Source organism: Mugil cephalus, chromosome 2 (genome assembly GCF_022458985.1).
Source record: "Mugil cephalus isolate CIBA_MC_2020 chromosome 2, CIBA_Mcephalus_1.1, whole genome shotgun sequence".
In the NCBI taxonomy this organism is placed as follows: domain Eukaryota; kingdom Metazoa; phylum Chordata; class Actinopteri; order Mugiliformes; family Mugilidae; genus Mugil; species Mugil cephalus.
Genome location: NC_061771.1, coordinates 13659994 through 13676060, shown reverse-complemented (window position 1 = coordinate 13676060; position 16067 = coordinate 13659994). Strand labels below are relative to the sequence as shown.

General features: G+C 40.6%; 1 protein-coding gene across 1 annotated transcript in view; it reads right to left on the bottom strand.

The window, feature by feature from the left end:
• ctnna2 (catenin (cadherin-associated protein), alpha 2) overlaps nucleotides 1-15428 on the bottom strand; it is a 310831-nt gene extending 295403 nt beyond the window's left edge. Inside the window, exon 1 of the mRNA XM_047579695.1 lies at nucleotides 15083-15428. The gene's annotated coding sequence lies outside the window, so the exon portion shown is untranslated. The remainder of the gene's footprint in view (nucleotides 1-15082) is intronic.
• Between the last annotated feature and the right edge of the window lie 639 nt (nucleotides 15429-16067).

Here is a 16067-nt window from a genome sequence, read left to right as displayed (position 1 = left end):
TCAGCGCTGCCGAAGGGCGTGCAATCAAATATTAAGGAGGGGTGCCTTTATTAGTGCCCGTGTAATTTTTTCTATTACCTCTTGGAAATTACAACATGCAAGTTGAAAAATAATATTTTTCATTAAATTACTTTGGACATCCAATTAAAAAAAAAAATAATCATATGAATTTGGGACATTTCCATTTATTCCTGAAGATATTTTCAATGGGGGAAGTTTTGTAATGAAATATTCAGATTCTCTTGTATAACTAGATCAACAGTAATGTGTTATTGATTTGTTGTCTAGTTGTGATCGATTATGTAACTGGGGCCTTACGCGTCTACTGTAAATATTGCATTTATACGCGTGTTTGTATATGAGAGTGGAGAGATCTGGGTACAGTGTGCTCATTATCTGATTTTAAAACTCCAAAGCATATTTATAGTCAGTCAGAAAACATTTAAAAACTTTTACACTCAACAATCCACCGTACTGCTTGCCCTTAGCCACCGCTCCATCTGCTGCTTCCCCATACCAACAGTAGCTAACAGGAAGTCACACAAACACATCTTTAAAGGTTGGCAAACTTTCAGACCTTAACCCGACAAACCTTAACACAGCTTTTATTACGGAGTGTAGACATCCATGAAGACTGTGGGAACGTTTGTGTTACTCTTGTTTGTTTTAACCCTGACAGATTGTTGACCTGTCCACTGTGAACTCCCCAACCCTCCACAGCCTGGGTTGGCTACTCCCCCAACAGCTAAAAAAAAAAAAGGATAAGCAAATATAAATGAATACAGGGAAAGATTTACTGTCTCCATTGTGTGAATCTGTTATTGGTCTGAACAATTTGGGGAAAATACCTGATTTTGTAATATAAACATATCCGATGGAGCATTACCTCAAGGCAGACTATTTAAATATTAACTGCTCCATTTTAATGCAAGAAGCAGTTCTGAAATTATATAAACCAATAATGGGAATAATGGGCCTGACATTCATTATAATATATATTCTAAATTGAAATGTTTCAATTTGAGATACTGATTTAAAAGTAATTAATTGTCCAGCCCTACAGTGATATAAGGCAGAATGATGGAGGATTTGTTTTCCATGGATGAAAATACAGAGAATCAGGACCTTTATAGTAGTTTATTAAGTTCTACGAAGTTCATTTTGGCGACCAAGTCCTCGACTATGCAGTGCAGAATCAATTCTGTGTTAGTAAAAACATTTCATTCATCAACAGACTTGTAACCATCAGACGTGTTTAGACATATAAAAATAAATAAAATTAATTAAAATTAATGTCCTTCTAACTCTACACAGCTGCCTGAATGCAGTATTTTTCATACAATTTGAATTTCTAAAGCAGCCACTTATAAAAACACTATTCAACCTTACAGAGAACCCTAATATGTGGATGTCACATAATACTGTCATCATGTTCAATTTCTAAAGTGGATTGAAGAGAAAATGTCACTGTTGCATAGAAAAAAACATTTGCACTTTGTCATTTATGTTAAAATCCAATGACTCATTCACACAAATGTCTCGAGTACATTATAATATAATCGCATATTCACAACTCAGTAACTACAGAGTGATTCCAGGTTGCTTGCTTCCATCCCATCAGGTGGTCTTAAAGGCTGATTTAATTCAAGATGCCTCCCCCTGCGAGTCCACATGGACAAGGATTAACTTCACTGCATTCAGTGTATTAACAAACGAGGTTAATACATGATAAGCATTTATGGAGCGGAGGAATAAGGACAAATCAACTGCTTAAAATAGTGGGACTGACATATTTAAAGTACTGCTGTTTATTTACATTTGACAACAACCTCTATGCAAAAATGCAGACAAACTGAACAGCACATAAAATAGCTAAATATACGCATTTCTGAAAGCGAAATATACATAAACATAATATTCTCAGAGGGCAGGTTTAAGAATGGCCTTTGAAACCTTGTGTTGCTAAGGAAAGTAGCCTCAGCACTGAAAACCTCATAATAGAAACACTTTAAAAGTCCTTCAGATTGAGGTTGTTGCAAGGATTTTTATTTCCTGCAAGATCTCTTCATAGACACAGGCTCCGCAACAAAATATGTCGTGCAAAAGATGACTGAAAATGTGTCGGTTAAATGCCACTAACATTGTATAATCATTTGGTATTGGGTGGTACTGCACTGTTGAAAATAAAAGCATAAAAAGATCAAATGTTAAGACAGAAATATTAAGAAGTTTACACTCTGCTTGCACTGCATAAAACACCGTTTTATTTTTACCATATGACACCACGTTTGTGACTACAATCCCTGTCGTTTGTCATTACGGGAAGCTAATACGCCGACACCGCACTGCCCTAGATTTAGGGCAGAGTTAAGTACACACACTTGCGTGGAGGAGAGAGGGAGTCTCTGAGAGCAGAAATCAAGGCTCAACCTGTCATATCGCTGCTTTCCAGAGCCCCGTTCTCACAGAGGCCAAAGGAGGCTGATCACAGCAGAGCAGTGAAATTATCAAAGTGGTCGTGTTCTCTTGGGAGTTTTAAAGCTTCTTTAGGAACATCGTGCACAGAAAGCGATGCAGAATAATAATAATAAAAAAAACAAAAAAAAAAAAACCACTCTTAAGCCATGTGTAACAGCGACATGCGACATGCGACCCATGTGATGGGGTGCCCCAAAGTTTTTGAAATAATCCTTGAAGTCTTTCCTATAGTTGCGACCAAAGGTGCGTATTCATATCTTACAGTAAATGCTCAGCCTGAGTTGAGGCTCATGCTCATCAGGTTCTGTGTGACAGAGAACCCTCGACATATAGAAACGTATGGGAAAGAAAAGATTTTAATTCATACGCCTGGGAAATCTCACATACAGGTTTTAATAACTTGAAACAACACAGATGTTCTATTGATGCAGAGGACATCAGAAACAGTGAGATGATTATATCAGTCAGGAAGGCAACTTATTCGTGTTATTTTGATCCTTATTTCATATCCCCAAAATACAAGTTTTCATGATTTTAAACGATCCGAGATCAAGAAATCACAGAATTGTCTGGTACAATGAGGGGCTGTTTCTGGGGGCTCTGGGGTTCTCCAGCCAGTTTAGATCCACTCAAAAGTTTTGACTATTTGGCTACTTTAGCTGCAGTTAAATATCGTCAACAATGTTTAAACTCTACTCAAGCACTACTCCCACCTAACCTGCATACGGTTCAACTTGACAAACAGGAGTTGTTCGGAAGGTTGTTAGCCTGGCACAGCCAGACCCCAGTGCTATCACACTATAAATCTGGCAACACATCATTGAGATTTCATTATGGGATGGGTTTCAACCAGCGCAGCAAAAAGCACGCAAATGGATTGTCCTACCAAACATCAGAGTCATTTTCTTGTGAAGAAATTAAATTCCTTGGCACTCGGATGTTGCATTTCACTATATTACTGTTCTTCTTCCATCGCCACATAAATCCACATAAAGGATCTAATTCGCCTGGCAGATGTTTCCTGTAGCATAATCAGTTCTCATCAGAGCGGCTTCTACACCAAATTCAGGCATCAAGGGTTTCCTAGGCAAAGACACATTGACAGTGTGGAGTGTTTAGGTAGACACACTGGACTATGACAGGACGCCTAAAAATAAATTACAGTTTGGGCACAAATTAACTGTAAATGCTAAGAATAGGAAGCTCACAGGACGTGTGGGTCTACCTGGTGGAGTGTACGAGAATACGAGAGTACCTCCAAACTAACTTCCAAATGCTTCTACATATGACTTAGCATCGTTAGTATCATTCAAACCTTCCTGTCAGAGGACATTCATTGCAAATATCTCTCTTTCTCCAGCAACAGTCAAGGTAGTAAACTTTCACAGTTTAATTAATACACATCTGTTAATAAAACACAATAGTCACGGAGAGCTATATTTCCAGGGCTAAATGTTATCATAGAGGCCCCGTGGTGTAATCCTCATGACAGTTTTGTCACGGTATGACTTGTGGGATTAACCCATGACAGTGGTCTAGTATAAATGGGTCAAATGCGAATGCATGTTTATAATCCTACATCAGACTCGGAGTTTGTCTGTAAGTGTGGAATAAAGTTATAAAGGATGTAGAATGTATACCACTCGTGATTATTCCTGCATAGATAATAAAAAGCACTCTCGCTGAATTCTATCTATATTAGCATAGCGTTTAAAATGTCAGATGAAATGTCAGATGAAATTAAACTATCATGACTTTGGGTTATTTGAAAGTAAAATACAACTTTTAAATCAATTTTGCTGCGTACATCCATCTCGGTATGCTCTTCCAAGTATTTTCAAACTAAATCATAAATAATTCTATTCATCTTTTAACTTTTATTCAATTTGATTCACCCAGACTTAACGACGTCCTGGCAAAAAAACTGTATCTCCAATAACCAGGCTACATGAGACACAGCTACACTTAGAAAAAGAGAAGTAGTGGGAGGTAATAGCAAATGAGACACTCTTCTCCATAAACGTCTTTGATGGATGTTGAACATGTCAGCGTGATTGGCCTTATTAGGGCTATTTTTTCTGCAATCCTGCCCCGAATATCTTAAACACAGCTCTGCATGTAGTAGTACAGCACTTTACCCAGTGTGTGCTGTCTTGGTCTCAGATACAGAAGATGTGGAACCAAAAAGAAACCTTTTCATTGTTCTGCACTGGGTCGGAATAAGTCAAACTTGTGTCCACATGGAGACACTCAGGTTTCTGATTGCTGGCTATGAATTTTATGTCGTCTACGCAGTATCTCAGTGAGAGGTAGAAGAATGACATTTGAAAAATTCTTACAATGGAAATACACATTAATGAGATGGCATATAGACAGCACATGTCATTGCTGACATAAAAAAGGTTACCATCTAGTAACAGTAACCAGGTTCAAAATGTCAAAATGTGTAAAACACAACAAATTGTGAGGAATAAAATCTCACTCTCTAAGAAAAGACAGCTATCATAACTGTAAAATGTCAAAGTGAATAATAAAAGAAGGCAAAGTTACAGTTTCAAGTTACATAACTAGTAAAACTTTCTACCACTACACTACAATGTGAAAACTTAGATTTTATGAATATGGTGAAATTTCCAGTCGTCCTTTATCTATTTCCTATTTGTTGTCTTTTTCTTTACTTTCAGTGAGACGGACGATTTAATTTGCAAGTTCACTGTCACGTCTACTGTGGGAGGAATCGAGGATCCCACTCCTTCTAAAAGGGATAAAGCGGTGGGTTAATAATGGGTAACTATGAATGACTGCAAGGGAGAAAGAGAGAGACGGATAAAGAGAATAGATAAAACTACAGCAACTCACAGGGAACATCTTTGAGAAAGTGAGGAAGATGCTGAAAGCTATACTCAGCCACCGCAATGTCACGCATTTCTGTGAAAAATCAGTACGCATCTGGCACAATCTAAGCTTTTAACACCCAAGTTTTTGGTCCATTCATAGAGAAGATCCATTCTTTATTGACTGAGGTAGAAGTTAATTTCGTATTAACTTTTGTAGAGTGTGAGGGGGGGGGGTAATTATATCCCCAGCCACTCATTTCAAGCTTTCAGACAAAGCTATGAATGTCAAATCCTAGAATCGCTTATGATCAGCTTATGGACTTTCCGTAAGAACAAGAAAGAAAAGCAGTCACCTAACAATAGAGAAGTTAATTCACCAAGACAAGTGCGCACACACTGTGGGGGAGGAGCTGACCAATACTCGGGGCCCACACTGGTCCCAGATGTAGTCTGCGGTGGGGGTGGACAGGAGGGAGTGCGAGAGACGTGAGGCCTCAAAAGACCAGAGCAACTGAGAGGATGAGAGACCTGAATGTCTTCTAGCTCGACTCTCCGCCGAGACGTTTTTTGATGAGGTCAAAAGAGCAATCTGACGTAAAGCTGAAGTGGACAGAGAGCTTTCTAGTGTCAGGAGCGTGTTGACATGGCCGCGCGCGGCTAGGTACACGACCATCAGCGAGGACGACCCTGAATCTTTGACCACAGATTACGCACAGTTCACCACACCACATTGTTAGTGTCCATTCACTAACGCCTACATCGACAAAACATCACCGAACCCCCATGAAAGCGAGATTTACACTCACGCGACAGTTCTTTAGGTACACTAGTGACAACAAAACCCGTCTAAAAAAAAAAAAGAGCCCTGCGCTAAACCTTAGCTTCATGTCCGTTATAATGTTCAGTTGAAACAGTGCAGGACATTTTTGGAGGGTGTAGTTGGTGGTGCTGTCAAACTGTAGTGAATTAAACAGAATGGTATTTCTTTTGTTTAGTCTCGCCCATAAAAGTATAAAATGCGGTTGCCAAAATAATCGAAACATTTGTCTGTACGACTCAATATAATTCAACAGTACAACAAATGTCAGTCCCCAAAATGAAGACACAGTTGAATCAACAGCTCTCTCATCGTTATTTTTATGTCAATGCTGAATTCTATAACCATCATGAAGATCAAGATTTAGTGCAGGACTGTTATATTAGAACATATTCATTTCCACTAGTGCACCTAATGAAGTGGCAAGTGAATATATCTGCACATTGTTGAGGCCTCACGAAGGCCGGTTTATTAACTAAAGATGTGACCTTGTCTTGTACGAGGGCTGGCACTTGCACCCCGATCTCTATACAACTTTACACTATAAAATGAAATTACTTTGCAGGAACAGAGAAGAATACTGTAGATTTTACATTCATGGTTTCACATTTACAAGTTAACATGAACAGTTAAAATGAATGAACTAGAGCACTCGTCATGTAATCACGCTGGGTGAAAGAAGATGCATCAGTATATCTCTTCTGTCAATGTGCCAAAGAATATCTGTGTAACTGACAATGCGATGCTTTAAAACTCATTCTAACTGTCCTGAATATAAAGGGCGACTTGAGGTTTGATTAAAAAAATGACCAGATTCAAAGTGATTTGGAAACCTAGCCGTCTCAGACTTTAAATAGATAGTCTGATACTCACAATAAGGAACCATCGTCATCCGCATTAATATCATAAATACAGAGAGCAGTCAGCCTCTAAATGTGATCAAATGATCTACATAAGCTGGATGAATTCTGGGGATTAGCTCTGACTTTGCTGTTAATTCATACACTCAAAGCTGATAGGGCCACCAAACAACAAAAGAAAAATACTACGAACAATCCAATCCTGCCAAAATCAATAACCTTTCACCGAAGACGGTGACATCTGCAGAGAGCTGGAGGAGAATCATTAAAACTGTAGTGAAGCTCTTGGCAGCAGCTCGGCATAACACTCTAGTTACAACATCGCGGTGAGAAAAGGCGCTGTCGGCTCGGCGGAAAATTCTCTCTGTCCTGGGCAGATACAAACCCAGTCTGCTCTTTCTGCATGGCTGTTTTCTACTGATACAACTAAAACATTACTACAGGTAATTTCACCCCTTAATTAAAGTTGTTATCAGAGAACAAATGTAATTTTGAGAAGAGAGCTGCGCTGCTTGGCTTTTCATCCTTTTCTGATTGGAAAGATTTCCAGCAACTGACTAACGAGAAGCTTTTGTTAAATAAATGAGCACATCTACTGCATGGAACCGAGATCACACTGAATGCATGCGATGGCAAGTACAGAGCATGAACGGGACCCATGTTATAACGGGGGTCCTACAGCTCAAGGCAAGTTAAATTTAAGACTTTTTTAATGCCACAAATTAAATTTAAGACCAATGTCACAATTAACACAAATGGAAAATTTTATTTGAACATAAAACACGTTTTTTATTGCAGTGAAAAAGATTCATGTTAGAGAAACAACAATTTCCAGCAATTTCCATGTGTTTCTGGGTTTATGGCCTTGGGGTGGGGGGCTAGCTATCTTTTATCTTTTATTTGTTTCCTTTTTTTTTTTGGGGGGGGGGGGGGTACTTAGCTGTCAGAGAGGAAGGAACAAAGGAGGAACAAAACTGATATTGCTAATCTGGGCTGAACCCTGCCACCCTGTAGCATACATGTCAAACTCAGGCCAATTGCATTGTATTATCTATCAGAATTGGCCCCCATGTATTTTGCATGCGCACCATTGAAACTACAAATCCCATGACTGCATTGCATTCAGCACAGAGTAGTATAGCAGCTTCTGAAGTTCCATCAGTCCATCTGGTTAATCGATAAAAGTTCAAACCACGAGCATTAGAGCACTAGATACTACATACTTCAATATGTCAACAAAGATTCTTACACAAAGACGTAGCAACACTGTACCAGTTAGCAGACAACAGGCTAATCAGTTAGCCTACTCTTCCACTGTAGCACACACGGCAAACAGAAAACTGAACTAAAATATAAATGACAACACCACTACAGTTAAACGCCAGTCGGTTAACGCACAACATACAGACACGCTGAAAGATCCATCAGCCAAATAACAGCAGCATGTGTAACAGGGCCTCAGCATGCTAACTTAGCCCTGTGGTTACCCCCTCTCTCCACCGTACAGTTACCACCATGTCAAGTTAGCCTCGCTAGTCTACCTTTATTCTGGCAGCCAATTTTCATTTAATTTACACTTTCCCATGCGTGCATGTGGTCCAGCTGCTACAGCACATGAACGACATGCATCTGCAGAGTCACGGCCGCAAACACATCGCTGCGCTGTTGGTTCTGCTCCAGTGATACCGTGAAGTTACTGCATTGCCTATTATTTTTAGATTTGAGACTAATTACAATCATAACATCCTACTTACCATGTGTTGAAATTTCTAAGACTTTTGAAAGATTGATTTAAGACATTTTAATGCCGATTAAGGCCTTATTTTTAAATTAATGAATTCAATGCCTTTTAAGACTTTTTAAGGATCCGTGGGAACCCTGTATAAGACTAAATCTAGATCCTACCCCGAAACCAAGGATCTGACACTTTAACCCTGGAGGGGACCAAGGAAATTAGCTGCATCAACTATAAACTGAGCTGAAGTTCTAACAAAGCCTACTAAGGTTACAATAGTATCCACTCAGGTAAGTGATAATGTGAGATTTTGTTCCGATATGTCTAAGACAACGGTATTTTGAGGTGGTGTAGAGCACATGGTCTGGAGTCGCTTTTATGGGTGTTGATTAAGCACCAGCAAAGATCTGCCAGGCCAGTTCTGAGCGTATTCATTAAGTCATTGACATATTGTTTAAAATCCTTTGGTAACAGACTTGTATTCTGATGAGAACTGAGCCTGGCTAAGCTAAGCCAAATAAAAAACTAAGGCAATCTTGCTTGCTTTAGGAACGTGATATAAAATGAATGGCTAATGGATTTTGCGGGTGGTTGTGCAGCTACAACTGGCCACAGTCTGCACTAACATGCATTTTCCACACGACCTGACCACAGTTATGGGATGTAGTAACGGTTTAACTGTCAAAGAGTGCATATTGAAATCTGGTTGTCCATGAATATTTTGCTCTCATTATCTCCAGTTTCAACATCACATAAAACTGACGCCTTTCCACGCAGGTCAGGTTGTGATGACACACATATTGCGCATGTTAAGATTCTCAATCGGTTCATAAGAAAGAGACTTCTAATGACAGTGAACTGCTACTCGACTACGCCCCCACACTTATGAGTAATTGAATGACGGGTGGAAGGATGGGTGGACAGATTTATTGATTTACTGATTTCAACAAAGGTAGTAGAGAATAAAGCTCAGCTTGAACATGGACTGAACGGATAGAAATGGCCCTCGTGCCTCAACTTCGTGGCTGTAGTGGTGGTCTTAGGCGCACTAACAGAAACGGAAAAGAGCTTGAGAGAATAGCCCCGTTCTCTCGTGCTGCACCAAAGTGCTGCTGACACTATACTTTTAAGCATTGCTGGATCATCTACTTTATTGTCCCTGTTGAGACAATAAAGTCCCCTTTTCCTTCTCGTTTTGTTCTTTACAGACAAGTATGAAATTATAACGCATAAGCGACAGGATTAATCAAGTCAATCTAACATATGGCCTCTTTTAAGACCCCAAACCCTCACGGCTCAGTTAAGACATTAAATCTTGACGTCTTGAATAACTGAGGAAACGCATGCTTAACCAAAAATGAGTGAGAACGGTTGCAATGCGGCTCCGCACTGCAAGTTAATACAAAGCTCGGGAAAGGGAGAGTTAAAATTGATGTGGTAGGCAAGGGCGCTACAACTATTGATTGCTTTGTGTCATTTCTATTGCCTCATCTCTCATCTCTTAAACACCACCAAACATTTGTGCAAGAGCCGGGACGAGAGAGACGAGAAGCAGCCCTGTTCCACTTAGCGAGGGAACCATGGCTACCTTAAAGCCCCGCTTTAGTGCTACAACAACAACAACAGGGGGGTTCCACGGTCCTCTGCCAATATTACTTCCTCTCCCAGGAGACGGGGAGGGGAACACAATGCTCTCCTGGCTACCATTGATTGCATAGTCTCACCCATAAATTACAGCCTGCCTCATCCCCTTGACAGAAACCAGATTTATTCGAAAAATGCCATATAGTAACGGAGCCCAAGTATTGAGATGATTACGCACAGGTGGCTGTCAAACGCTGTAATTTGGACGTGTCTAATGAGGAATAAAAAGAGCGTCTGCTGACGAGCAGAGCTGTGTCTCACAAAGAGTTCAAACCGATCAATCAAGGGCAAATCTTTTAGACTGGGATGTCTTTGTGTAATCGTTTCAAAGTGAAACGGCTAATAGTCTGGTTCAGCAGCATACATCCACAATTTTGATGCAAATGATTGCAAAACAGAAATCATAAAGAAATCATTAAAGTCTGTCTAAGTCTAAGTCAAATAAGCATAAAATATGATCTTAGGCAGATGGCTGGACAGTGACACGTACATTTGGTTATTTCCCAAAGGGCAGAGAAGAGTCCGTCTGTGTGATGCAGCTCCTGCCTCGACTGCCTCTGGTCAATATTTAGTAACGGACACACACTCACTCGTCACTTCATTAGGTACACTAGTGAAAACAGATGGATTCTAATATAGTAACTCTTAGATTCAAGAAGGGTATAGTTTTCAGCGTTTGTTTAAAATAACCGATAGAGCTGTTGTACAGACACGTGTTTGTGTTATTTTGGTGACCCTGTTTCAGTCAGTGGACTTGGCTAAATGACAGAAACACTTTTGTGTTTAATGAACTACAGTTAAACAGCACCTTTCAAGTCATGAAGATGGATTTAGAGCAGGACTGTTATAAAACAATGCATTTGTATTCACAAGTGTATCTTTTGGCCAGTGAGTGAATGAGTGTATTTAGCACTTAGCACATAGACCTTGATGAGGAAAATTACTGTAACGACCATAGGCAGGAAATTCTCATTATGTCATGTCAAAGGGACGGGACAATTTATATTGTCAGACCGAGGGAAAGACTGAGCTATTACTGAAATTGCAAGTTCATTCACAAGCACAAAATGACAAATAATAGAACTTTTGCCACCTTTACACAATTTTGAACGTAATATTGTTGATTGGCAACCAAAAGAGAAATCACACAATTTAGACAGTGTCGCTCTCCCTCCTTTTCCTCATCACTGTGGGGTTTTGTCCAGACCAGAAGCTAGTGACTAGCAGGCTACAGAAGCAAAGCTAGCCTAAAATAAGAAATATCCATACCACAGTACAGAGCAGTGACTCCACGAGGGCAACAACTGCAAAATAAAGGCAGTCCGACTGCAATTTGTAAAGTGTGCACTTTGAATGTTTGGCGAGGTGGTGGCAGTGGAGCGACACATCCACGGTAGATGTCTGTAATTCATCGTCTCATACAACTATGTATAGCTTCAAACTAGGCAATATACTACAGACATATTTATAAAGATATTTAATTTTGTTAGAAGGTTGCTTCTTTGTTTCAAACCGCTCAGCTCCAAAGGTTTTGTGTGATAAGAGTCACTGTATTTTTTATTTTTTTAATTTTGTTACCATCACTTATTTTGTACTGTTGTTGTAAAATAAAAGGAATTTTTGCGTGATGCATTACAGAGCTTTTTCACCGCTGTTGAATTGATTAACACAGGATGGAATCAGGACTCGGATCAGCCCATACAGTGGGGGAAATAAGTATTTGATCCCCTGCTGAATTTGTAAGTTTGCCCACTTCCATAGAAATGATCAGACTCTGGTTTTTATGGTTGTTTACTGGTTATGGGTATAGACAGAATATCAATCGAAAATGCATAAAAAACACACAATCTAAAAGTTATAAATTGTTATGTATTTTATTAAGGGAAATAAGTATTTGATCCCCAACAATTCACTTAGAATTCAGGCTCCTACAGATTGGCTGGTGCGCATGTGGCACACAGCTGTGCTCAGTCAACTAATTACCAATACTCCTGATCTTAACTCGTCATGTATATAAAGCACACCTGCTCTAAGAATCAGTTTCTTACATTCCAACTTCTACAGCACCATGGGCAAGACCAAAGAGCTGTCAAAAGATGTCAGGGACAAGATTGTAGACCTGCACAAGGCTGGTATAGGTTACAAAACCATCAGCAAAAGGCTTGGTGAGAAGGTGACAACTATTGGTGCCATTATTCGCAAGTGGAAGACCCATAAAAGGACCATCAACTGTCCTCGGTCTGGAGCTCCCCGCAAAATCTCGCCTCATGGAGTGAGGATGATGATGAGAAAGGTGAGGGAGCAGCCTAAAACAACACGGCAGGAGCTTGTTAATGATCTGGAAGCAGTTGGGACCTCCGTCACCAAGAAAACAGTTGGCAACACACTGCGCCGTTATGGATTGAACTCTTGCAGTGCCCGCAAGGTCCCCCTGCTCAAGAAGGCACATGTACAGGCCCGCCTTAAGTTTGCCAGTGAACATCTAAATGACTCAGAGAAGGCTTGGGAGAAAGTGCTGTGGTCTGACGAAACCAAAGTTGAGCTATTTGGCATTAACTCGACCCGCCGTGTTTGGAGGATGAAAAAACGTGAGTATGACCCAAAGAACACCATACCCACGGTTAAGCATGGAGGTGGAAACATCATGTTTTGGGGCTGTTTTTCAGCAAAGGGTACAGGGCAACTTCACCGCATTATGGGGCCAATGAATGCAGCCATATACTGTAACATCTTGGACAAAAACCTTCTTTCCTCAGCAAGAACACTGAAGATGCCTCGTGGGTGGGTTTTCCAACATGACAATGACCCAAAACATACTGCCAGAACAACAAAGGAGTGGCTCAAGAAGAAGCATATTAAGGTCATGGAGTGGCCTAGTCAGTCTCCAGACCTTAACCCGATCGAAAACCTGTGGAGGGAGCTGAAGCTCCGAGTTTCCAAGAGGCAGCCAAGAAACTTGAAGGATTTAGAGACTGTCTGTAAAGATGAATGGGCCAAAATCCCTCCTGCGCTGTGTGCAAACCTGGTGACCAACTACAAGAAACGTCTCATCGCTGTGCTTGCCAACAAAGGTTTCTCTACAAAGTACTGACTTGTGTTGTGCTTGGGGATCAAATACTTATTTCCCTTAATAAAATACATAACAATTTATAAGTTTTAGATTGTGTGTTTTTTATGCATTTTCGACTGATATTCTGTCTATACCCATAACCAGTAAACAACCATAAAAACCAGAGTCTGATCATTTCTATGGAAGTGGGCAAACTTACAAATTCAGCAGGGGATCAAATACTTATTTCCCCCACTGTATGTATGTGCCTGTATTATATTACTTGAAACTAAAATAACCATTAGCTGTGCGTCTACCAAGAGCTTCTTCTTTTTTGTGTGTTTGTTTATTGTTTATCATGCTGCATTGGATGGCAACGTAAATCGTATTATGACACTAGGCAAACAAAGATGCATAAAGATCCTGAAGACACCGCGGCAGACAGAAAGACACTATTTTCACACCAAAACAAATGCGATCCTGTCTTCTCTGTTGCAGGCTGCTCCAGTCTAGCAGATAAAATGACACGGCAAAAGGCGTGGAGGGGGAGAGTGACGGTGGCACAGGCCGTGGCAGCGAGTGTGAGCATGCCTCCCCGCCAATCATACGTTCATATTCTAAATACAGCCACCGTGTGACCTCTTAGAGGCTTCTGGGACCCCGAGTATCCAGTTACAGGAAGGGAATGAGGCACACGACAGAGCTCCGGTCTGACTCACGCTGTACAGTGTAGTTGAAGCAAGAATGCAAACACAACATGCATACTGTTTATAATTTTATAAACATTTTTTTATTTATTTGTTTATTTGCATGGACAGGCCTTTAAAGAACAAGTCTTGCATTCACAAAGGAGGTTTGACAACTAGCATCTCAGAATTACAGGAGCTAGCAGAGACTTGCGCCCACTTTGCTGGGTGAGGCAGGCGAAGCTGTGTAATATCAGTTCACCACTTATTGAATCTTGCAGGAAGGCGTTAAAAAAAAAGCAGCGGAAACAAACAGTTGCAAAAAAAAAAAAAAAAAAATAGCTGTAAATAAGCAAAAACAAAAAAAGACAGTTAAACAAAAGAGTGGCAATTACCATACAAAGAAAATTAAAATCGCTTTAAATGCACGACGGGAAAAGGAAGGGAAGCGGCGTTAATGTCAGGGAAGAGAGCGGAGATTTTTCTAAGCGGCTCCTGAACTGAATAATTTAAAACAGGTCTTAATGTAGACGTGGGAGCATTATTTCAAACTAACCGTGCAGTGGCCGGTGTGTAGCTAGCTTAGCCACTACACTAGCCCAACCAGGACTGGGCTTCAGGACTGGGCTCACTGGATAGCGGCGCTCCGAGGACAGCTCTCATAACGCTAGCAGCGTGGATGCTCAGATATTAGCTATCACTTTTGCCACAAAAAAAACACACGCAATAGAACAGAAAAAAATTATAATAATTATAAGAATTAAGTATTTTCGTACGCGGAGGATTTATTTAGCCACCCAGTCAAGCAGCTAAAGCACAAAGCTGAGTGAAGAGTCGGACCTCGCCTAAGCTAACGTTAGCAGCAGGTGAAATGATGCTACAACCAGGCTGATGATGCTGCTGCTGCTGCTGCTGCTGCTGCTAGCAAAGAAAAATCTCCCAAATGACAACCCACGGCAGCCGGCGAGCTACGCACCTTAAACCGTTGGAAATGACACCTCTTGCAGGTCCACAAACTGTGCGCAGCCGTGCGTACTCCCTCCCAAAATAAAAGGGTGTTGTTTTTTTTTTTGGTTCTTCTCCCGTTCAGTTAAACCCACGACGAGGAGTGAGGAGTGAGGACCGACTCTTATCCGGACGCTTTCCTCGATCTTGTGGTGCTGAATCCCACGCCGCACGCTTTACTGTCGGCGTCTCGGAAAAAAAATGCCTCCTCCTCTTACGGTTCTCTGCGAAATAGTGACCCCTCCCAGCGCTCCAACCACAACAGCGGAGTGGGCAGGTGCAGACGGCGGTGCGCTAATAACGGAAAGCCTTGCAACATAGTGGGCCGTGTGGCGGACTCCGGGGTTGTCAAATCAGGAGAGCCTCCCCGGTTGACGCATGCGCGATGCCGCATGTGAGGAGCGAACGCGTCGGAGGGATTGAAGGGATTTGCCGATTTTTTGGGAGCGGCACGCCAATAACAGCTGTAGTCATGTCAAACAAAACAAAGCGGAGTAACTGCATTTAGGTCATGGTATAATGTTGTATACAAAAAAGCTTTATCTGGAATATAAATCAAACATGTCTAAATAAATAAATATCGTATGCGATCATTTGTGAAGTTTTAAAGGTTACTATTTCTATGCTATAATTTCTCTTATAAACAAATAAAATCTCCTCATTGAGGAATTTCTTAATTTTAAATATCATATTGAAGATCTCACAAACAACTATCTAGATGTGCTACCTTCTTTAAGTTGAGACATTTGCTGCCTCAATATCATCAGCTGTTGCTATTGTATTTTGACTGTCCAACATCTTGTCCTAGTCTAATATCCCTGTTAAAAGCTTTAAACAGCTTCTTTGGGGTGCCCCCCTTTCACACATTTAAAGGATTCTTTGTACAAAATGACAAAATTGTATGTCATGTACCTAGTGTGAAATAAAACTAATGCCTGTGAAAGTCACCCAAATTA